The 24,012-nt window shown below is 37.8% G+C and overlaps 1 long non-coding RNA gene across 1 annotated transcript; it reads right to left on the bottom strand.

Moving 5' to 3' along the window:
• Window positions 1-3,877: 3,877 nt before the first annotated feature.
• On the bottom strand, window positions 3,878-23,544 carry LOC113616131 (uncharacterized). Its single transcript, XR_003431231.1, has 3 exons — window positions 22,721-23,544; window positions 7,364-7,574; window positions 3,878-5,514 (listed from the first exon to the last, which is right to left on the bottom strand). It is a non-coding gene; the product is annotated as an uncharacterized LOC113616131 (long non-coding RNA).
• Between the last annotated feature and the right edge of the window lie 468 nt (window positions 23,545-24,012).

Below are 24,012 nucleotides of genomic sequence, written 5' to 3' on the forward strand. Positions count from 1 at the left end.
ATTGAGTTATTTTTAGTGAAGTTGATCAACCTAGGGACTGTCATATAGAGTGAAGTAAGTCAGAAAGAGAAAAACAAATACCGTATGCTAACACATATATATGGAATCTAAAAAAAAAATGGTTCTGATGAACCTAGGGGCAGGACAGGAATAAAGACACAGATGTAGAGAATGGACTTGAGGACACAGGGAGGGGAAAGTGTAAGCTGGGATGAAGTGAGAGAATAACACTACATATATATACTACCAAATGTAAAATAGATAGCTAGGGGGAAGCAGCTGCATAGCACAGGGAGATCAGCTCGGTACTTTGCGACCACCTAGAGGGGTAGGATACGGAGGGTGGGCAGAGACGCAAAAGGGTGGGTATACGGGGATATATGTATACATATAGCTGATTCACTCTGTTATACAGCAGAAACTAACACAACATTGTAAAGCAATTATACTCCAATAAAGATGTTAAAAAAAAAAAAAAAGAATACGCCTGCCAACGCAGGGGACATGGGTTCGATCCCTTGTCTGGGAAGATCCCAAATGTGGAGCGGAGCAACTAAGGCCATGCACCACAACTACTGAGCCTGTAGTCTAGAGCCCGTGTGCTGCAACTACTGAAGGCTGCGTGCCACTACTACTGAAGCCCACACGCCTAGAGCCGGTGCTCCGCAAGAGAAGCCACCAGAATGAGAAACCTGTGCACCACAACAAAGAGTAGCCCCCGCTTGCTGCAAGTAGAGAAAGCCCACACGCAGCAACAAAGACCCAACGCAGCCAATAAATAAATATATAAAAATAAACTGCACATAAAAAAGAAAAGATTCCAAAATCCTGCCCCTCACCCCCAGATAACTGAATTGGTATGTATAAGTAATTCACAGGACTATTAATTCTGTTGAAATGACTTCAGACCACACAATCTAAAAGACCTCACTGGATAATGAAGTTTCACATCGAACACTATATATTGTTCTAGAGATGAGCAGATAAGTCCTCTACAGAGATTTATAGTTATCTCAATTATACTATCACATTAAATAGTTCCAATTTGGGTGCTTTTCTCCTGAAAACTTTCATAAGATGCCATATATTGATGATAAAGCATGTCTAAAATGATTAAAGAGCTGCTATGAGAGTGACTAAATATTGAGATGGCGAAAGAAAACTTAGTTTTACATTTGGCTTCTTACAAACTTGTGGGTCCCTCGTTAACATATTTCTTACTTTATACAAACTGCATGCTTTCTTGGCTCTATTGTGAGCTAAACAAGATATTTCTCTAAAGAAGTTGTCCAATAAATAAACACCATCCCAAATGCACACACAGTATTCAGTCTAGTGGCCAGCTATTTGGGCCAGATGGCAGAAGAACAAATAGGAAATGCTGGCCTAGGACAGGACAATCCCGGGAAAACACCAGGAGAGCAGATATTTCCATGCTAAAATAGGGCAAAAAGTTCTTTATCTGGACTAGAGTGACTGGTCTCAGGAGGCCTGAGAATAACAGCTCTTCCAGCAGTGGGCACATGTGTTAGCTGGGTCACTAATGGTGCATTCACAGCCCTCTCTTCCCTTAGTGGGGTTGCTGAGTGGCCAGCTGCTTTTCTGCATTCATCGGAGATGCTTCGGAAAGTGACTGGAGAGGAACCTTTGTTTTCTTCCAAATTCTGGACCCATTTGAAATTCTTTGGTTTGTAGTTTCAGCTTAAACTGAACTTCCTGGTGTTCAAATCTATTTCATCTTGGCAAAACAGGCCTTCCTAGGTATCTTTCTCTTCTCTCTCTCTCTCTAACTTTTAAAGGAACAAAAACTTTTAAGCAGCTTATTTAAAAAAAAGAAACCACCAAGCTCAAAAAGCCATCTTGGACATCACATAGCTTTACAACACAATCTTTTGATGAGTTAAGTGTAAATGAAGCAGAAACATATGGATTCCATTTCCTATAAATCACACGTGATCCTCAAAAAGCAAGGGAGAATGTACTCAGCACAGTGTATTCTGTTTTGTTGAACTCAAAACATCTGAAGAATACTTGGAGGCTGATGGATCCAAAATATTTATGCATCTCTGTTTATAACCTTGGGGGAAAAAGAAGCCCTTATGCATGGTGACAGTTAAACTGCTCACATGTGCTAAGTGGGCAACCAGCAACCAGGGCAAGCTTAAAGATAATGGTATTCCTTCTTCTGTTCCCACTCCAGACACTCAACTCAACCTCAGATCAAAAACACTGAAGTCCTTACTTAAACAGAGCTAGTCAGGTTTGGTATTGCTTGAGCTATTCTCCCCTAAAACAAGCAAGTTATTTCAAGCTATTTGACTTCCAATCATGTTTTTGTCACTGTAGGATATGCCAGCCTCCACCAAAAATCCAGATCTGACCCCTTGTGGCAACAGCCCCACCACAAGGAATTCTGGCTTATTTTCCCCTCATAAAACCACAGCTGTTGTGCCTGCACAAGCCCCTTTTTTCATTAAAGGACTAAATCATGGTGATTTTATGGAGCAGGCAAAGTGCTGCTCCTTGATGGTATCTCTGATTGTCCTGATGTCTCTTCATTGATGCAAAGCCCAAATCTTACTCTGAAAGTTACTGATAGTCCTTTTGAATTTATTTAAACTGTGCAGGGGCACAGTTTTGTTTTTTTAACAGCAGCAGCAGGAACTCCAATAGGATGTTTGCAGAATTTGGCAAAATAGGTCCACTGGGCATCTTGTCCTCTTCTACCCAGTTATTGGCCTCTGCTACCTATTGGCCTTACCACCTAACTCAGAAACAGCCAGCACCAGCCACCTGACATCAGTTGTCTCAAATCCTTTAGAACCCTGCCACAGGAAGCATTAGCAGACTTGTTTTACAAATGAGGAAACAGGGGCTCCGCGGCTTTACTCGGCTTGCCCCTAATTGCAAGGCTCATCCGAAGCAAATCTGGGATTGAAACGTATGTCTTTCGCGTGCTCAACGACTCTCCTTCTACTGTCTCCTGCAAGACCTCTCTTCCAGACTGCCACACAGAACAGTCTGACCTGAAAAGAGACAGTCGTTTTTCAAGATATGCCTTTTGTCACAAGAAAGGTCTTTACAGAAAGTAAATTTGAAAATGTCTAAATTTAAAACATTGCAAAGTGTGTCCTGTAGTCGATTAGAAAGAAAGGCGGAAGATATACTTTAAATATAGGCTTCTAAAACTTAAAAAAAAAAAAAAAAAAACTGTTGTATTTGATGGGTTAAAGTCCTACCCAAAAGATCTTACACCCCTACCCTCCCTCAGGACTCTTTGCCCAGGTCAGTGTTTCTCCATTTATTTTATTATTGCTTCCCCTCTGAGTATTTTTACATTTTTTCCCCTAATTCTCCCCGCCACCATCACCATGAAATTTAATTACCACAGATATACCTTGTATCTGTTTATGTATTGTGGCCCTTTGGTGGCCTACAAACCAATATATTATCTAAGATTACATCACCCCCAAAACCAATTTTTACTGCCCCCAGGGGGAATGCATGCCAGCAAACATACATCCAAAGAGGTGACAATGTTGGCCTCAGATAATCTTATGGTCAAGCTGATGCACAGAAAAACTGAGCAAGAGGCCACAGAGACCATGGAAACCCTTCCTAAATTGCCAAAACAAAAAAGCACGGTAAATTGTCCCTAACTGTGTTCAAGAGAAAAATGGATTTGTTTGAAAAGGAACAATATTGGGCGCAATCAACCCATCAACCACTGGTGGCGCAGTGGTTGAGAGTCCGCCTGCCGATGCAGGGGACACGGGTTCGTGCACCGATCCGGGAAGATCCCACATGACGTGGAGCGGCTGGGCCCGTGAGCCATGGCCACTGGCAATGCGCGTCCGGAGCCCGTGCTCCGCAACGGGAGAGGCCACAACAGTGAGAGGCCCGCGTACCACAAAAAAAAAAAAAAAAAGAAAAAAAAGAAAAGGAACAATAAATGCATTATATTTTCTATGCATCAGACTGGTTTTATCATAGAAATAGAAATCTTGGCGCTCAAGTGGACTTTAAAAATAGCATCCAGCCCAGCCAACCGTCTTCAGGCAAGAAGATATTATTGGTCTATTTTAAACTGATGAGGAGTCTAAGCTGAGGAGATTGTTATTTGTTTATGTGCCACATATTTAAACTCAGACTCCAATAAAAAGTTCGTCAAAGGACTCCCTTGCTTTATCTTTGGCACAACGAAAACATTGCCAAAGAGAAGGATTTCTTTCTTTTGATCTCCCTTCCTACGAACAGAGGATGTTTCTTCAGTATTATATCCACTACTCCACTGATAATAAAATATTTTGTATATACTGTGCTATAAAACCTCCTGTTTCAAGGGCCTGAGATTCTAGGCTTTAAATATTTGCTGTGCGTCTGGACAGCTCATCACATTTCTGGCTCTCCAGGCCATCCTGGCACAGCTCTCCACCCTGTTCCTCCACCATTTTTCTGACAGCCACTAAACCAGGACTGAACACTAGTACTTGTAAGTCGTAGGTGCTTAGTCAATATTCAACCACTTAATTGGGCACACACCTTTTTCGTTGTAAGAGATAATAGCGACCAGCTTGGTTGAAGATGACTAAAAGTTACAAGATGTTAAGTCCAGATTAATACTCAAAGTTTTCTATTTAATATAATGTAAACATTTTGAAATAATTTTGTCTTTCTTTTCAGAGTATTGGCAGAAGTCCAAACGCTTAGGGCATGTGAACAATAAAAGTTTAATAAATACTTAATCACGAGTTTATTACCCACAGATTTCTCAAGCTGGTTTAAATTAGAGTGTTCCTGGCTGATAACAGTCTCATATTTTACTTTCTCATGTGCATTTTATGAAGGGCATTTCAACTTTTTAATTGAAAACAGTAAATTATAAGGGAATTTCCTCTTATTCTACTTCTTTCCACAAGTCTCAAGGGGAGGGATGTTTCTTCTCTGGTATTTTGCTTCCTTGGTTGGTCCCTCCTCTCTAGCACCTCTTCTATTCTAATGGCTTCTTCCCCCCAACCATCAGAGTCTCAGGTGTCCTCTGTCTTAAAAACAACCTGTATATGCTGTGTGCACCCACCATCTTCTTCATAAAGAGGAGTCTAAGCCACTGCCCCCATTCTCCTCATATCTCCCTTCATTTTAAACATTCTCTTTGCCTATCTTCTGGTTCCTATCCTCTTCTCTCACTGAAGCATCATCCTAGAACATCATGAGTGCCATTCTGATCAACTCATCCTGGAGTATTTCTCAGTTCCCATTACCCAAAATGACTCTGATGCATCTAACACAGTCACCCTCCCACCTATTACAAATGTTCTTCTCTCTTAACCATCCCATTGAGAGTACAAATTCCTCGGCTTGACTTCAAGACCTGATAAATATAAATATCCATCCAAGAAGAGTTCAAAACCTAAGGCACAGCCTGCAGTTCCTGACGTGGATGCTGTTGATCACCAGACTGACTGGGTGGGGAGAGATGGCAGCTGGTTGGCAGGGAGCGCTGTATTCTGAGACCTAGAAAGAAAGGAGAGAGATTACTCTTGTAGTTTGCCAGTTCTTGAGGCAGGCAGTTTGCTACTGAGTTCTCCCTTTTTATGGAATTTTCTGTGTCTCCTCACTCCCTGATTTCCTACAGAGCTTTGCTGAGATAGAAACTCGATTACAGTAATAACATGTGAAAGCTTTACCTAAGAGTTGGTCAACATCAGCAAGACCAAGTTTGTTTGCCTTGTAGAAGCTCTCCCTAAATTCTGAAAGCCTTAACTCTTGGGACAACCATGTTCCTGTCGCCCTAGAGAGCTGCCTAATGAAGCTGGATTGAAGGCACAAGGTAAGGAACATCAGAAAAGAGACAGTATTGTCCAGATGCCCACCCTAGTCTGACTCTGTACGAACCAAAATGAAACTTGATAGGAAGATCATCCTCTGAATCAGTAGTTTTCAACTGGTGGCGATTTCCCCCTCCACCTTCAGAGACATTACATTTGGCAATGTCTAACGTTATTTTTGGTTGTCACATACGGGTTTGGGGAAGTGCTACTGGCATCTAGTGGGTACAGGCTAGGGATGCTGCTAAACATTCTACAACGCACAACAACAGCCCTCCACAGCAAAGAATTATCTGGTTCAAAATGTTGACAGTGCCATGGTTGAGGCTTGTGCTCTGGATTCTCCGAGTGTTCAAATGAGAATGCTGTCTTTCCAGAATAGCTTGTGTTAACAGTTCTTTCCAGACTCATGGTACATAACTAAGGGACTACATTACAAATGAAGCAGCAGGCATGGAGATTTTAAGCAGCTTAGTTATATTTCTACAGCCAAGTGAGGAAACCTTTGAAATGTGAATGTAGGCCCTGCCTGATGGGCTTTGAAGCTTAGTCTCTTTTCCACATTATCTGCTCCAAACTAGGCGGCAGACATTCAGTCTTACGTGACTAAGGGTGAAATCACTTCTGCAACTCAAAAGCCAGCTAGAGAAAGTGCAAGGACAGAGAACTGAGCTGTCTTCCCCAGTGAAAGCTATAATGGAATTAGAGTGGGTGAGAATAAAGTTAGGAGATGTCTGAACTGTGGGCAAGTGCATACACTGAGGTATGAGGACAGAGCCCAGTTACAGGAAACTGCTAAGACAAGGTCAACTGGGCTGGTCAAAGGCAGCCACACCCAAGTTTGTTCCCAGATAAAGCAAAGACGGGCAGAGGCTCTTGTGAAGCGATGACCCCAGTTAGACACAGAGTCTTAAGCCATTCTGCCCATGAATGTGCTCTGTTTTGTATTGTCCTTTGGGCTGCTAGCCACCTTGCTCTCCTGTCTACCACAGCTTCCACCCAATAAAAAGCAACTTGTCTCTTCCCCTCTTACTTTCCGAATGTTCCTTCTCAGGGCAGCTGCTCAATATACAAACAATGAATTTTGAACTTTATGGCTAGTAAGATATGGTTTTTGGTTCATATTGTTATTATTAACTATATATGTTGTATCTCTCCAACATCAGACTCAGATGAAAATTTTTATTTTCTATAATTGTGGAGTCCCTGATTTAACAAATATTAGCTATTTCTCTACTCTAAACTCTAGGCCACTTCATTTTAGAAAACAGGTTTCTAAGGTCTAGAGGGAGAAAATGATCCATCCAGTTTAATGTGGAGTCAAATACATATATATATATATATATATATATATACACTCATGTATTCTTTCTCACTCTGTCTTTTGATATCATTATTCATTTTCTTGAATGGGAGATAGATATATATATATATAGAGAGGGGGGGGGGAGGGAGAGAGAGAGACATGCAGAAGAGTTGAAAAATGAAAAAAGGGCATACACAAAGAATAAATTTTTTTCCCACCCTAGACTTACCAGGTTCCCACTTCAGGACCTACTGCAGCAGCAACCTCTGTTACCAGTTTCTTGTGCATTCTTCCAGGAAGTCTATGCATTTACAGAAGTATACTTGCGTGTGAATATCACCTTCTGACCTGCAGGTTGGTGCCCTTCCCATTCCTCTCTATGGCCACCACAGGTTCTATTGCTCAAGACCAGCCATGACAAAACAGATGACACATTTGTCCTGTTGAAGGAAAACTTGGTGATTCAGACACAAATTGTTCCATACACCTTTCATCCTCATTACCAGGTAACTTTGCCAAGGTCAAGTGGTGACATTCTGATTTACTACTAAGCAGACTGAATACAACTCACATTTGATGAGAATCTGAAATTCAAATAAAAAAAAGAAAAAAATATATTTCCTGAGTTTCATAATTGAACTTGCTTTTTTACTTTGTTGAAAATATTATTTTCAATTTGGTTCAATGAATATGGTCTATCTGAAGGAATGAAAACAAGACCTCCCCCAAACCTCCAATTAATCACCAAGTCTTTAAATTTAAGATCTAGTTTGACCACATTCCTGAAATCTCCATTTAGCAGCTCAGAGAGCAAGGACCAAGGAGACTCACTGTTTAGGTTGAGCCAAATCCAGACTCCAGGTATGAAATGCAAATTTGGCTGATTGTGGATTTGCCATTTACTAGAACCTGTATTTGAATAAATCAAAGGTACATTTCTCTTGGCTCTTATAGGGAGCCTTTTAAATGGTGACTTCAGCCCTCCTAAGGATTTTGTCCAGGTTGCCTGAAAGTGAACAATTTTCACAAGTTTGTTTTGGCATCCATGGCATAAATTTTTATTGAAAGTCACAGTTGTTTTAGTGGGCACCACAGTCTCCCAAGAGATCTCTGTAGAGGCCTCTCAGCCAACTTGATGAGAACTATGTGCACCTAAAACATGCCAAGTGTTGTAAGGACTGACCTGCCCTCCAACTCTTTGCTCATCTGTACACGACCACTGACTCATTTGTACTTTGGATTTAAAGACACGCTCTTGAGTGTGTCTGCAGCATTTCCGAAATCAAACAGCCATCTCTATGTTGAAGATTCTTCTGTTTTTGTTTTTTTTCTGCAAAGATTTCTGTTTCTCTGGAGTTACACCCAATTTATTCTATCATATCAAACAGGTAAGGTAATAGCAAGATGGGTTCATTGGGAACATACATTTTCCCTAGAATTAAACAAAATAAAGATTTGGTTGGGAAGGATAGGAATGTAGCCCCAAATCCACTCTCAAAATGTCCTTTAAACAACCAGTGGGAAAGATCACTGATTTAGGAGGCTTCAAACAAATATGTAGAGGTATTTTGAGACAAAAAAGGACATCTGTTATTTCTATACTACCACACATAAATCATCACATAATCACCAGGAGGTCAAACCAAAATTGGCTTAAATTGGAGTTTACAAGGTCCTTGTCCCATGATTGAGAGGTCCCCCATATTTTTCCTTTATTATTATTTTTTCTATATGCCATTTTATCCTTGTGTTATTACTTTGTATGATTGGAAAAACTGTTAGAATTTTACTTTATGAAATACTTAAGAAAGCTTAGCTTATTAATGGCTCAACATTGAAACAACATAATTCTCATTTAAAAAATTAAACTAAAAACCTCTAAGCCAGTTATTTCATATTTATAAACAACTTTCTTAACAAATTTTCAATAAGGCCAGAAAACTAATGCACAGCAAGGAAAAAAAATGTACATGAAAATAAATTTTATTAGTGGCTTTCAGTGAAAAAATGTTGCATACCAACCAGAGCAGAAGAGAAACCTGCTATTTTATAATTTTCACCTTCCCTTTAATTATACTAGCTTTAATATTTTTCCTTTGAATTCTCCTGGGTTAGACAGCACTCTTAAACCTCAAGATTATAAAAACAAGAAACCATTCCAAAATCACACAGGTAAAGTCTCAACCTGCTGTTAAAAATACTACTGATGAGGACAGTGCTTCCTTCTCTGGGAGGGTTCCATAGGTTACATGAACCCAGCGAGCCACAGTGGGTAACACTGAACAGCAGGGAGCACGGCATTCTGCACCACCCTTTCTCCAGAGGAATACTATGGCAGATCCTGGGAGTTGTTCCACCAACAGTCATTCCCTGCCTCATTTTTTCTTTCCTCTTTCCCACTAAAGAGGCTAAAAAAAGGAAGATTACTTTCCCATCCTCCCTTCCACCTGGGGATAGCTATGTCACCAAGTTCTGGCTAAAAAGACATTAGAAAAAGTTTATAAGGGCAGTACTTCTCAAGCTTTACTGTGTATGAAAATTACCTGGGGATCTTGCTAAAATGCAGAATCTGAGTCAGTAATCAGGATAGGGCCTCGAATGCTGCATTTTACGTTCCTAGGCGATGGACCATGCTGTCGTCTGAGGACCACAATTTGAGTAGCAAGATGTCAGAGGGCTTCTGGCAAGGATTTCCCCCCTTGATTTGGACAGAGGTGTGCAAAGAGAAAGCTGCTTCCTGTCCTTTCCTTCGGCTTCCTGCTTTGAATAGGATTGAAGAAGGAGGTAGGTATGGGGCTGTGTCAGCTATCTTGCATCAAGAGGGATGGAAACCAACCAACTGAGAACAGCAAAGTAGGAGAATGGGAAGTGTCCAGGTACTGTAATTATTTTCTTTTTCTCCATTTCACTCTAATTCAATTCTAGTTCAGTATCTTCTTATATCCGCAACATTCTTGTTAATATGATCAAAGAAATTCAGCAAGCTTGAAAAGTATTTGTAGGTGAGTACACAACTTGGGGCTAACCAATGATCACCCTAAGACAAGCGTGGAGGATGGATAGACTGCGTCTATTAAATCATTATGTGCAAAAGGGCCTATGGAGACTCCCAGAAGAGAAATTATCTGAAGAGAGGGAATCTTTTAGATGCATTGGTTTATTTGGGGTACTCATTGCCAGGACAGAGGGCAAGGATGATTCTGAGAATAGCCCCATTTATGTCTGTAACTGTGGTCTAGCCACCATGATCTCATATTTGAGCTCAGAGACAAAGAGGATTGTAATTTTAAAAATGAATAAAAACTAATACAAATAAGATTTTTGAGCGTATATGGCATTGCTATATTGATGCTACAAGCTTACATGACAACGTAAGGGGGCATTTGTATTAAATGCAACAGTCAGAGATTTGGTTTAGGTGCCATTGTCATTGGCTTAGGGCACTGCCATCTTGGCTCAGCAATTGCTGTATTGTGGTAGAAACACCTCGGCTGTGTATTGTTAAAAGAGTGACTACTTTGTTCACTGCCATTGCCATAGAGATTTGGAGCAAAAGAGAAGATCACAGATGGCACACTGCAGCCAAAAGATTTGGCTGCAGAGCACAGGAAGGGTCTCCTCGAACTTTCAGGACTACTTTGGAAGAAGTTGAGGGTTACTAGCTTTTCCACAAAACAGGTGACATGTGGCTAGAAAAAGACTGATTTGTAATTGTCCATTTTCTTCTTGTTATGATTATAGAAGTTCATTCTTCATTCAATAGTTCTCACAATTCCACATTCCCCAATGGCTATTGTATGGATATGGTTCAAATCAAGCCTGTTTGATTCCATCTTCCACCAGCTATTGCTCCCATCTGAAAAAGGCACACATCACTTTTCTTCCCATTCCATTAGCCAAAGCAAGTACAGCCTTAAGGAGGACAGGGAATGAAGATAACTACCATATGCCCAGAAGGAGGAGAATCAGAATTTAACAGTAAAATGACTGCCACAGTATTTAAACACTGAATTACTGTTTGATTACTTAAACAGTGACTATCAAATGTCATATGATAGGACTGGGAATATTAGTTATGATGATTTTTATAACCAAATCAAAATTAAATTACTCCACCTAATTTTGGGGGTAACAACTGCATTAATTACTGTCCTCCTCACCTAGCTCAACTCTTCATGACTCCCTATGATACAGGTTGTGCCTACTAATGTATGACCTAATAGCCAAAGAGTATAAAGGAAACCATGATTCTTCTAGTCTATATTACATTGAAAAATTGGCCATGTAACAAAAAAGGTCTCACATCTGATGTTTATAAGAAGTTACATTTCAAAAGTACTTTCCAGTTTCCCCTTGAATGGCTATTGTGGACAGGGCTCAGAAGAGGAAAATTTGTGAATAGGGTATGATATGGAGCCATTTCATTATTGTTTGGGGGTAATACCTTCTTTCCACTCTCTACTCCTGCTTTCCAAGTCTTCTACAAGTCTACGGTCCACACTTAAGTTTTCATTTTTCTAAAGAGAAACCCTTACTAGGAACTGTTTTTATTGAAATAGTCACAATCAAAATTTAACTCTACTGTGACACATTCTTTAGGGACACAGCTCTTTTGTTAATCAATATGAAAAGATAATTTATTATAAAGTGTTCATGGCCAAAAGGAATAGAATACATGATCCTTTCCACTAACAAATTTACAAATTAACATGGGCTTTCAATACTTGAAGCCAAAGGAGAGAGAAACCATAGGAATTTCAGTGTTCAGGAAAAGAATTATGGGATACCTTGTTGAATAGTTTCCCTTGAGGATTTCCCTCAACTCACTCCATAGATTTTGAAACGATACTTAAAACATAAATAATATCTTTTTCATTCTCCTGCTATTAAAATAACCTAGATGATACCATCTGATGCTGGCAAGGGTGCAGTTTAACTGGCCCTCTAATACTTTGCTTGGTATTAGGATAGGATGACTTTTGTTGGAAAGGAAGCTTGGATTATCTGCTCAACAGATACGTCAAGGTTTAAATCCGATTGTTGATGAATGTTAAGCAAAATGCAAAAGAAATCTTCAAATATTCCTACACACGATCCCCTCTGCAGGCACACTGCTTTCTTTTTGTTTTTGTTTTTTTCACCACACACATTCCCTTGCTTTGTGGGCTTTCGCATGCCACTAGTGGTGCCTGAAGTGCATTACCCTCTTTCCCTATCCCACCCGACATCTTTGCTGACTAGTTCTTTATTCTTTACACTTTATTTAAAAGTTACTTCTTCTAGGAAGCCCTAGAAGGTTCTGTAATTAGAAGGTTGAGCCCCATCTATGTGTTTTTATAGGATATCTATGTCCCCCATCAAAGTACTGTGTCTTCTGTAGACTAGTGTGCACCACCCATAATAAGGAAAGCTTTATCTGGACAGGGATGGTGTCTCCCTTGGTCATTGTTGCCTTCCTAGTATGTCAGGAATAGTACTTGACATACTGCTCAAAAAGGATATTTTGAATAAATTCATTAATATATTTAAATTGTAAAAATTTATCTCTTCCTAATATACTAATTGGCTGTACCCTTGCCTGATGCTAGGGTTTCAAATTTTAACTATCGTAGTAAGTCAATAATAAATAGATACACACAGATATACTCTATTAGATTTAGATCTAGACAAATTAATAGATAGTCTATAAATAGATAAATAATCCCCCATTAAGTTAAACAAAATATGTAAAAAGCTATAAGCACAAAGATGCTCTTAAGAGTCTCATTTATCAAACTTAAATATCAGATGTATTTCATATGGTCACCAATAGGGGATTATTTAAATAAATTATAGTGTGCCCCTGAATAGAATAATATATAGTCATTGAAATGATGATTATAAAAAAGAGGGTTGAAGAGACTATGTCATAACATGGAAAAGCCTTATGATAAAATGTTAAATAATTACAAAATAAGGCACTAAATTGTATGGACATCATTATTATAGCTACGTGAAAACATGCATGAGAAAATAAATAAATTAGTGATTGCATTAAAGTGGTGGATTGTGGGAAAATACACTATATTTTCCTTCGGTTCATATTTTAATTCATGTGACTATGTTACTTTTATAACTAAAGTATGTAATAAAGATGTTTGTGACTTTAAAAGCAAATTAATACACATTATGGGTGACAAAATAAGAGTGACTAACCATCATGATTGAAAGTTTGAAAGACAAGATGCTAATAATGGAAACTAATATTGACTGGATAAAAGTAGAGATTTTACTTAGCGTGACAAATGAAAATGAAATAAATTACTAGTTTGATAACAAATGTTTCTTTGGCAGAGCGCTTTTTGTCCAACAGAATGAAGGCAGCTGCCTTGCTTACCAAGCAGGGAGGAAATGCAGAAGAAATGGAAAGGTAGAACAAGCAAATAGCTAAACAAGGGAGTGTTGCAGCAAGGAAATAATCATGTCAGGACTTGGCCCAAAAGTAAATGGACTTGCAAAGAGAAATGTTCACAGCATCTATTAAATGCACACTCGATCCTCTCCATCACAAAACAAAACCCATCTGTTTAAAATTAACATTTGCAATAAACATTTTAAAGGAAGAAATGTAGAAGGCAAATATATATTGTAAAACAAAATCTACACTCTTGGGATAAGTAATATTTCCTTCAAAAGAATTGCAGTGCTCCAGAGCTTATTCTTTATACCAGAAGAAATAACAATTAGATGCACAATGTTAACAGAGGCATATTTAGTTCTTTGAGTGGAAAGACTATTAAGCTGAGACTCAAGCACATGATTCCATTGTTTAGCATGCCAAACTTCCTTAGATGTAACTGACAAAAGAAAAAAATATGTAACTGACAAAAGAAAAAAATATGTAACTGGAGTGTATCCTAAAAATTAGAAACACAAATCACACATCTTAAAACCATGACTTAGATATATTAAATTGTTTGGCTACTCTAAGAAGTTATTTGTCAGGAACTTCAACACAGAATCATGATTTACTAATTTACATTTGGACACTAGCATTAAATGAATATATAAGCATGTTTAAAAGGATGTATTTGAGAGAGCAAGGCTGGGCAATAGAATACTAAAGGTTTAAATTGAGGGTTTTTTCCCTTTTTCAGTATTTTTATGGCTAGGTTTCATGCACATGGACACAGACCATATTAGATACTTAGCAAGTGGAAAGAAAAAAAAACTCCTGTCTTTTATATTCCTGGTTTATAACTGTTCCTGTTTTTAAATATCTGTGTTGAGAAACACACTTTAGTAAGCCTGTCCAGTTCAGAAAGAGTAGCCTCTTGGTCAATGTTGGACGGTTGGGAGCTGTGGTATCCAATACAACAACCATTATAATAGCCACATGTAGCTATTGAATGTAAATGTAAATTAATTAAAATTAAATGTGACATTTAATTCATTTCTAGTGCTCAGTAGGCACATGTGGCTACCATATTGTATAGAGCAGATTATAGAACATTTCCATCACCACAGTTGGAGAATGCTGATCTAGGGAAAGTTTGAGAGAGGAACTACTCTATAGGAATCTTAGATTTGAGGGACCAGTAAAACTCTAAAGAAGTGGCAAGGAGATGTGAAGGGTGAGGATGAAGGCTGCAGTGTGGGAGAGGCAAGGTCCTTATTAGAAAAGGGGGCCAGGCTTCCCTGGTGGCGCAGTGGTTGAGAGTCTGCCTGCCGATGCAGGGGACACGGGTTCGTGCCCCGGTCCGGGAAGATCCCACATGCCTCGGAGCGGCTGGGCCCGTGAGCCATGGCCGCTGAGCCTGCGCGTCCGGAGCCTGTGCTCCGCAACGGGAGAGGCCACAACAGTGAGAGGCCCACATACCGCAAAAAAAAAAAGAAAAGGGGGCCTGTTGGTTATAGAAATGTCTGGAGTATTTTTACAAACACAGCTAATATGCAGTGTGAAGTGCTTCACCTCATCCTATCCATACCCTTTGTTCCAAATCTTCAGGAAATTCTCCCCCCCACACAGCAGTATTATTTAGAGGAGTATGAGTCAGTGTCATAGACTGTAGGTGAAATGAAAAGTGGAGATTAGAAATTCAATAGAAGCAGGAGCTTAAGATGAAATATGAAAACCAGGAAAAAATGAAGACATTCCCCCTCCTCCCCTTACTTCAACTACCCCCAAGTGAGAACCTTCAGAGAGGGGCTTACCTCAAGTTTTATTTAAACTAATCAAAGGATAGGCAATCCCAACTGATCCTAGAATTACTTCAGTTTGCCAAATGACACAGGTTATTACACATGTGGGAAAAAAATTATAAATTACCATTCCTTTGTTTTTATTTCCTGAGAGACAATAAACATTTTCTTAGGCAATAAGAAGGATAAAACAAAGAACCCAAATGCACTTCTCTCCATTTATTCAGCTGAGAAAAGGCTTAAGTTAAAAAAAGATAATTTTTTTTGAGGTGGGAATTCCTTGCTGTTGATGAGAGATCAACTTTGGAAACTTTCCTCTTAGCTTTATCTCTGTCTGCTCTTTGCTACCAGTTTCAGAAACGTTAAGAATAGAAAGGGCCTTCCTGCAGAGCCTACTTTTTGAGGTAGATGTTCCAACTCAGAAATAAAATAAGGTTTATGTCATGAGGTTTCTGGGTTATCAATACCAGAAAGTCCATTAGCTTTTGGGGTTGGGTGCAAGAGTGACTGACTGTTTTTTGTTTTTCAAAAACCGGTAACGTCCACCATATTAAACAGGAATTTGATGTTTATTTGTGGCTTTTTAAAAAAGTCTTTTGGTCAGCCCTGCAAATAATGCAGACTTCCAAAATTAAAGGAATACCAAAATAACTGGCATTTCCTCAGTTGAGCAGAATGGTTTCTTCAGAGCAGATTTGCTGCGTAAACACTGAACATTTTCTTTCCCTCCAGTAACATCTGTGAACAAGTTTACCACTTGGGAAAATGAAGGACTAATAACTACATCCAGACATGGGTGGGTACAGGTGCTTCAACACACAGTTCCACAAACACATCCCAGTTCCGACAAGTGGGCTATTTCTGACAGACCTCTTAAGACTTCAGTCACACTGTGCATTTGGCTTGGGAGAAGGGTGACCTGCTGGCAGGGTTGTCAGCAGCATCATCTAAAGAGACTGACTTTTTACTAGCAGAGTGCATTCCTGAACATATTGACTCTCTGAACAGAGAACATCAGCCCAACAATTTATTAAAAGCAATTGTGTGTTTCTTAGGTCTAGCCAAACATTTGGTGCATGTTATACAGCCCTCCAAGACCAAACTTCAGTCGTACTTCTTTGAAGAAAATCTTCCCCAAGTAGCCCAGATTTTGATGAACCTCTGATTTCCCATGGTAACCATTGTCTGGAAGGTTCACTGGACACTTAACCATGTACTGCCTTGTGAGAGGTACCACTTCCATTTGTAATAAAAGTTATTTAAAATTTTTATTCTATTTAATTTCTCTCATTTAAAACTTTCTTCTAGCTACCCTTCATACTCTTTAATGGCAAAGATAGCTTTTTATATTTATTTGTTTGCTGAATAATTCTTAGTATGATAGGTTGTACCTAATAGGCCTTAATACATTTTTGTTGATTTTTAAAATCATAATGGTGCATCAAAACATATATATATATATATATATATACACATGAAAATCAATACCATAATCAAAATAGTGAACATGTTATCACTTCTAAAAGTTTCCTTGTCCCCTTTGTATCCCTCCCTCCTGCCCCCCATTCAACCTGAATCTACCATCCCCAGACAACCAGTGCTAACCTTCTAACACTATAGATTAGCCTTCATTTTCTGGAATTTTATATAAATGGAATCATATAGAACATATCTTCTTGCATTTAGCTTCTTTCACTCAACATAATGATTTTGAGATTCACCCATGTTGTGTGTTCATAAATAGCTCAGTTCTTTTTATTGCTGAGTAGTATTCCATTGTATGGATACACCAAATTTCGTTAATCTACCCACATTTCATAGATATTTGGGTCGTTTCCAGTTTTTTACTATCACAAATAAAGCTGCTATGAATGTTTGTCTATAAGTCTTTGTATGGACATACACTTTCATTTCTCTTGAGTAAATGCCTAGAAGTATAAAGGCTGGATTGTGATAGGTGCATATTTAACTTAAGAGACTGCCAACTTGCTTTCTAAAGCAGTTGTATCATTTTATATTGCCAACAGCAATATATGAGTGTTAAAGATCCTCCACATCCTTGCCAACACATGATATGATTAGTCCTTTAATTCCAGCCACTCTAATAGGTGTATAGTTGTATCTCGTATTTGTGGTGTTGCTTGCATTTCCTAATGACTAAGTGACATCTGTTCAGATGCTCATTTGCTATTCATAGGTCTTTTTTGTGAAGAGCCTGTTAAAATATTATTCCCACTTAAAATTTTTGATTGTTTACCCATTTTTGAATTTTGAGAGTTTGTTACATAATTTGCATAGAAGCCCTTTATCAGATATATGATTTACTAATAGTTTTCCCCATCTCTGACTTGTCTTAATTCTCAGAGGTTTTAATTTTGATGGAGTCCAATTTATCATTTTTTTGTGTGGGGGTTCCTGCTTTTGGTGTTGTATTTATGATCTCTGCCTAAACCAAGATAAAAAAATTTTCTCCTGTGTTTTCTTCTGGAAATTTTATAGTCTTAAATTCTACATTTGAGTTCATTTTTGTATGTGATGTGAGATATGGGTTGAAATTTACTTGTTTGCATATGAATAGCTATTTGTTCCAGCAAATAGCTGGAAAAGACATAGCTGTGGAAAAGACATCCTATCTTCACTCAGTTACCTTTGCATATTATTGAAAATCAATTGACCATATACTTGTGGGTCTGTTTCTGGACTCTGTACTCTGTTACATTGATAAATTTGCCTATCTTAAAAGCAATACCACATTGCCTTGCTTTCTGTAGCATTATAAATCTTCAAATCAGGTAGTGTTTGGTCTCCTGACTTGTTCTATTTTTTCAAAATTGTTGTGGCTATATTAAGTCTTTTTTCATTTCCATATGAATTTTAGAATCAGATTGTCAATTTCTACAAAACAGCCTGCTGGGATTTTTTTTTTTTTCAGATTGAGCTGAACATATAGATCAATTGGGGAGAATTAACATCTTAACAATGTCTTAACATCTTCTCAACAATGAACAAGCAATGTCTGTCCATTACTTTAGGTCTTCTTTAATTTCACTCAATACTCTTGTATAGTTTCCAGTGAATGGGACTTGTATATATGTTGTCAGATTTATCTCTAAGTATCTCATATTATCTAAGGATATTGGAAATGATATTGTTTTTTACTTTCAGTTGCTGACTGATTGTTGCTAGCATAAAAATACAGTTGATTTTTGTATATTGATTCAGTATCCTACAGCCTTGTTAAACTCACTTATTAGCTCTATGAACTTTTTTGTGGATTCCAATAGATTTTCGGCAAAGACAATCATGTTGTCTGTGAATACAGTTTTGTTTATTTCTTTCCAAACTGGATGCCATTGTCTTTCTTGCTTTATTGAACTGGCTAGATCCTCTAGTATAAAGGTAAATAGACATGGTGAGAGCAGACATCCTTTTCTTGTTGCTGATCTTTAAGAAAACATTCAGAATTTCACCATTAAGATATTAGCTGTAGTTTTTGTTTTTGTTTTTAATAGATTCCCTTTCTCAGGTTGAATAAGTTTCCTTCTATACCTGGTCTGCTAAAGTTTTGGGGGCTTTTTTGTTTGTTTTTAATTAGGAATGGATGTTGAATCTTGCAAACGATTTTTCTGTCTGTTGAGTTGATCATATGCTGTTTGATATTATACCACTTTGTGTATAATTTAATAACCTTAAAATAATATACTTCATTTTTCCACTAGGGCCTTTATACTATTGTTTTCATACATTTTTATTACACATATGTTATTTTTAAAGTAATTATCATTATCTTGTAAAGAAATTCAAATAATAAGAAAAAATCTTGTATATTTGTCCATATATATTTGCATTTTTCTGGTGCTCTTCTTTTGTATATTCCATATTTCCACTGCTGTTATTTTCTTTCTGAGAGGCTTCCTTTAAAATTTTATGTAATGTAGGCCTGTTTGTGATGAAGTCTTTCAGCTTCTGTACATTTTAGAAAGCCTTTATTTTGCCTTCATTTTTTAAAAACTATTTTGACTGGGTGTAGAATTCTAAATTGACCAATTTTTCTTTCTTTCAGTACTTGAAAGACATTCCACTGTCTTCTCACTTGCATTGCTTCATTAAGAAATCTGATGTAATTCTTATCTTTATCCCTTGGTAGAAAAGGTTTCTTTTTTCCCTCTGGCTCTTAAAAAAAATTTTTTTTAATAATAGGTTTGGTACAATTAGGTTCTGATTATGATTATGTGGTTTTCATCATGTTTTTTGTGGTTTGGTTTGAAATCCTTGGACCTGTGGATTTATAATTCTCACCAAATTTGAAAATTTTCAGGTGTTATCTCTTCCAAAAAAATTTTTTTTGGTCTTCCCTCCTTTAGGGACTCAATTATGTGTATATTAGGCTGCCTGAAGATTGCTCATGGCTCCTTTATGCTCACTTTATATATTTTTAAAGTTTTTATTCTCTGTGTGTTTTATTTTGGATTGTTTCTATTGCTGTGTCTTGAAGTCATTAATCTTCTCTTCTTCAATATCTAATCTGCACTCCCTCCAGCTCCATCTTACAGAAGCTGTGACAGGCATTTTTAGGCATCTTAAGAGGGGACATCATGTTTCCTCATCCTCAGAGTAGACCATCCATAAGATGAAGAAACCTTTTTCTTGCTGGTGTTGACCACCTTTTAGAGCATAATTTCTGTGTTATTATTAGGATAACCATATGTTCTAGTTTGACTGGAACATTCCTTGTTAATGCCCATTGTTTTGAGCTAATTATTAATATACTCCCTTTCACTATTAAAAATCTCCCAGTTTGAAAATAAAACATATAGTCACCTAAGCCAATGTTCTAAGAAAACACAATTTCCTTTACTTTCTTTTATTAGCCATCCTCTCAATGTTAAGCAGTATAACTGGAAGTTCCTCATCATCTTGTTGGCTTCACGGTGTCTGTGTAGTTGAGAGAATACTGGCTCACTAGTGCTTCTATCAGTTTCTCTTTGGAAAAGACTCAATGAAATGGCTGTCTTATTTTATGAGGAAACACCTGTCTGTGGCACTATTTTCTTTATATCTGTGCTTTATTGGGTAAAGGAGACCAAGGAGAGATTATTAAAGCTACTTTGTGCTTGACACTTGAAAGAGATGCATGAGGTTAGTGTGGTACTGGGGTGGGGTGGGGGGGCAAGCTGAGAATCAAAGGGAAACATGTGACCCTGTTTTCCCAGTCTTCAAACCAGAGGGCTTATGTGAGTCATATCTCTCTCAGAATCAATGGGCTGTATCAGATATTGAATATATCCTACTTTTTGGTGTTTTTATTACTCATTTTTTCCATCTCCCTTTAGTTCACTGGAACCCAGCTTCCCAGAGATCTTTGATTGCTATTCCTTGGATATGAACAAGGAATGGCTTTGGGAAGGTGTGCACCCAGATAGAAACAATAGGGCTTAAAGAAGGCAGGAGGTAATATTTTACCTGGGAAGAATAGGAATTTTGAAAATACTACTTAATGTATTTTTTTCTCATGGTAATCCAGTTTTCCACCTTCCACTATTGTCCTTTAGCAATTAAGGCTAGACCCAAAGTTTTATTGCCCCATGGAAGGAGGAATAGACAGATATTCCCTAGATCAAAAATGTCATTTCTCAGGCTTCCCTGGTGGCACAGTGGTTGAGAGTCCGCCTGCCGATGCAGGGGACATGGGTTCATGCCCCGGTCCGGGAAGATCCCACATGCCACGGAGCGGATGGGCCCGTGAGCCATGGCAGCTGAGCCTGTGCGTCCGGAGCCTGTGCTCCGCAACGGGAGAGGCCACACAGTGAGAGGCCCGCGTACCGCAAAAACAAAAAAACAAAACAAAATGTCATTTCTCAGATTTGAGTATAAAAACAGACTCTTCTGGTTTTTTTCTGAAAAATGTCTATTCAGGTTTTCTGCCCATTTTTAATCGAGCTATTTATTTTTTGATATCGAGTTGTATAAATTGTTTATATATTTTGGATATTAACCCGTTACCAGTCATATCATTGGCAAATATTTTCTCCCATTCAGTAGGTTGTCTGTTTATTTTGTCAATGATTTCCTTTGCTGTGTAAAAGATTTTAAGTTTAATTAGGTCCCATTTATTTATTTTTGCTTTTGTTTCTTTTTCCTTAGGAGACTGATTCAAAAAAATATTGCTTCGATTTATGTCAAAGAGTGTTCTGCCTATTTTCTCTTCTAGGAGTTTTATGGTTTCTGGCCTTACATTTATATCTTTAATCCATTTTGAATTTATTTTTGTATATGGTGTGAGAAAATGTTCTAATCTCATTCTTTTACATGTAGCTGTCTAGTTTTCCCAGCAGCACTTATTGAAAAGACTGTCTTTTCACTATTGTATATTCTTACCTCCTTTGTTGTAGATAAATTCATCTTAAGTTTGTAGGTTTATTTCTGGGCTCTCTGTTCTGTTCCATTGATTTATGTGTCTACTTTTCTGCCAATAACATATTCTGAGTGTTTTAAAATTTGATTTCTATAAATAGTTTATTATCACAGTGGGATAGATGAATAAGATAAATGAATTAGCTTTTGGAACAGCTCTCATTTCTAACATGTAAAGAAGGTAAAAATATTCATTATAGAATGCTACAGTGAAAAAATATTTTCAACTGGGTGGGAGGCTACTGTCAGGTCTGGGATTTGACTTTGCTCTACTTACAGAGTAAGAAATTAGCCTGTTACTGTTTCATGGGTTCTGGCTGAAGACACAAGACTTTGATTAGGAACACAGAACTCCATTACTCATGGCACAGCAAGGAGTATGAGTATCTGCATATTTACACGGGTTCTCCTGTCCCCAAGTCCCATCAACATGAACCAACTTGCTCAGATCGATTTGGATTTGATGCACACAGTGGGTTTGCATCACAGCTAAAGTACACTGACCTTGAGGAATCTACTGGTTTTTTAACAAACAGTAAGCAAGCCTATTCTTTGTCTGGGGAAATACCCTTACCTCTTCTATCAGAAGAGATTGAAAGTCTAATTATATCTTAGACTAGAAACTAGGTTAGGTGACATATGCAGTCATTCCCAACTCTGATATGCTAATCTCTCTGATCAAAAATTGTGTTTTTCTGTTGAAGTCATTAGGCAGAAGAATCCCTAGTTCAATCACAATTTTTAAACAGGTATAGAAGATAAAATTTTTCAGTAATAAATTTCACATAATTTCTCATTCTGAGACCACCCACCATTCTGCCTGATGCCAAAAACTTAAAGTAAAATTCAGTGATTTCACAGATATTTAGGTTTAACACTCAATCACATTGGGATGCTCCCTTTTCCTGAATTCTGTTGATCCTAGGGCTTACACAAATTCTGCTGTTGTATGAGAGAGCATGGGAGAAGAGGAAGATGTTCATTTCCTCACCTGCTCAAGTTCTAGGCTGGCTTCCTATTCCACACATCACTCTTGTCACGTACAAACAGGTCATATGCAGGATTCCCTTGGATCGATGGTGAAGTCATGAGGAAAAGAGAAGAGCACGCTGGTCAACAAACAAAAGTATTACCCTCCCATACAAGGCTAATTAAATATAACTTGATGGTCAAAGGTACTAGGATGAGGGAGGGAAATAAGACTCTAACTCTTGTAAGGTTGAGAGTCACTTTTCTCCAGATTTCTTTCCTCATATAGGAAGCCCAGCATGGAGTATATATGTATAGTTGCACATACCATGTTTCATAGCAAAGCAGATCTAGAAAAAGAATAAGCTCCTGCACGTTACTCACAGTGACCAGGAGAGGGCACTTAGCACAAATGAATGAAATAATTCTGCCAACACCTAGTTCTAAAGATTCCTCTTTGGCTCTACCATTTGTACAAATCAATTTATTTTATGTGTCCATTGCGAACTCCTTTGGAGCTAAGGATAATTGCAATTACACATTCCTCTTGATGACAGTCCTCAACTATAATAATATCCCAGGTGGCTGAGATACTCATTTTTCCATAGAGAACACAGGAACAAGACTATATGAATATGAAAAAAATTCAGAGGGAAGAATTTATTTTTGTAGACAATTTCTCAAAATGAGCACTTTAGAGGAATTAAAATGTGTTTGAGCAATCTTTCAGAAGAGGGAAAACATACTTATTGAAACCTTCCTGTAAGGAAAGACTTCTGATATGCTCTCTTTCCTCCATTTCATATATATATATATATATATACATATATATATATATATATATATATATATGTGGTTTGGTTCAGATTGTGAGCTCAAATAATTCACCTTTGAACACACTAAAATGAGGGAAAGAGTAGTATTCTATCATAAAACAAAATGAGACACTGCATTTCCTAGGGAAAAAAAAAAACCCCTTGAATTCTATGTATTTCCTTTTAGGCCTACCATAGACAAAAAACAATAAATTGGCCAACCATGTTCTTCAGGTGTATAATTTTCTTTCTTCCCAAAGTGAACACTCCCTGGGAAAATACAAATAACTTCTAATTTCAAACTTCTAACTTCTAATAACTTCTAATTTTCTCCCTGGGAAAATACAAATAACTTCTAATTCAAATAACTTCAGAAGCTATTTTTATTTCTTTTCAACACAAAAAGAAAGTAGGCCACCTTGACCAGAGCACAAAATAATCTTTTCCAAGAGGACTTGAATGAGTACCTCATTATCCAAGGAAAAAATACATACCAAGA

The sequence above is a fragment of the Aethalodelphis obliquidens genome, unplaced genomic scaffold, assembly GCF_003676395.1.
Source record: "Aethalodelphis obliquidens isolate GAN/ISIS:26980383/991018 unplaced genomic scaffold, ASM367639v1 scaffold4, whole genome shotgun sequence".
NCBI lineage: Eukaryota > Metazoa > Chordata > Mammalia > Artiodactyla > Delphinidae > Aethalodelphis > Aethalodelphis obliquidens.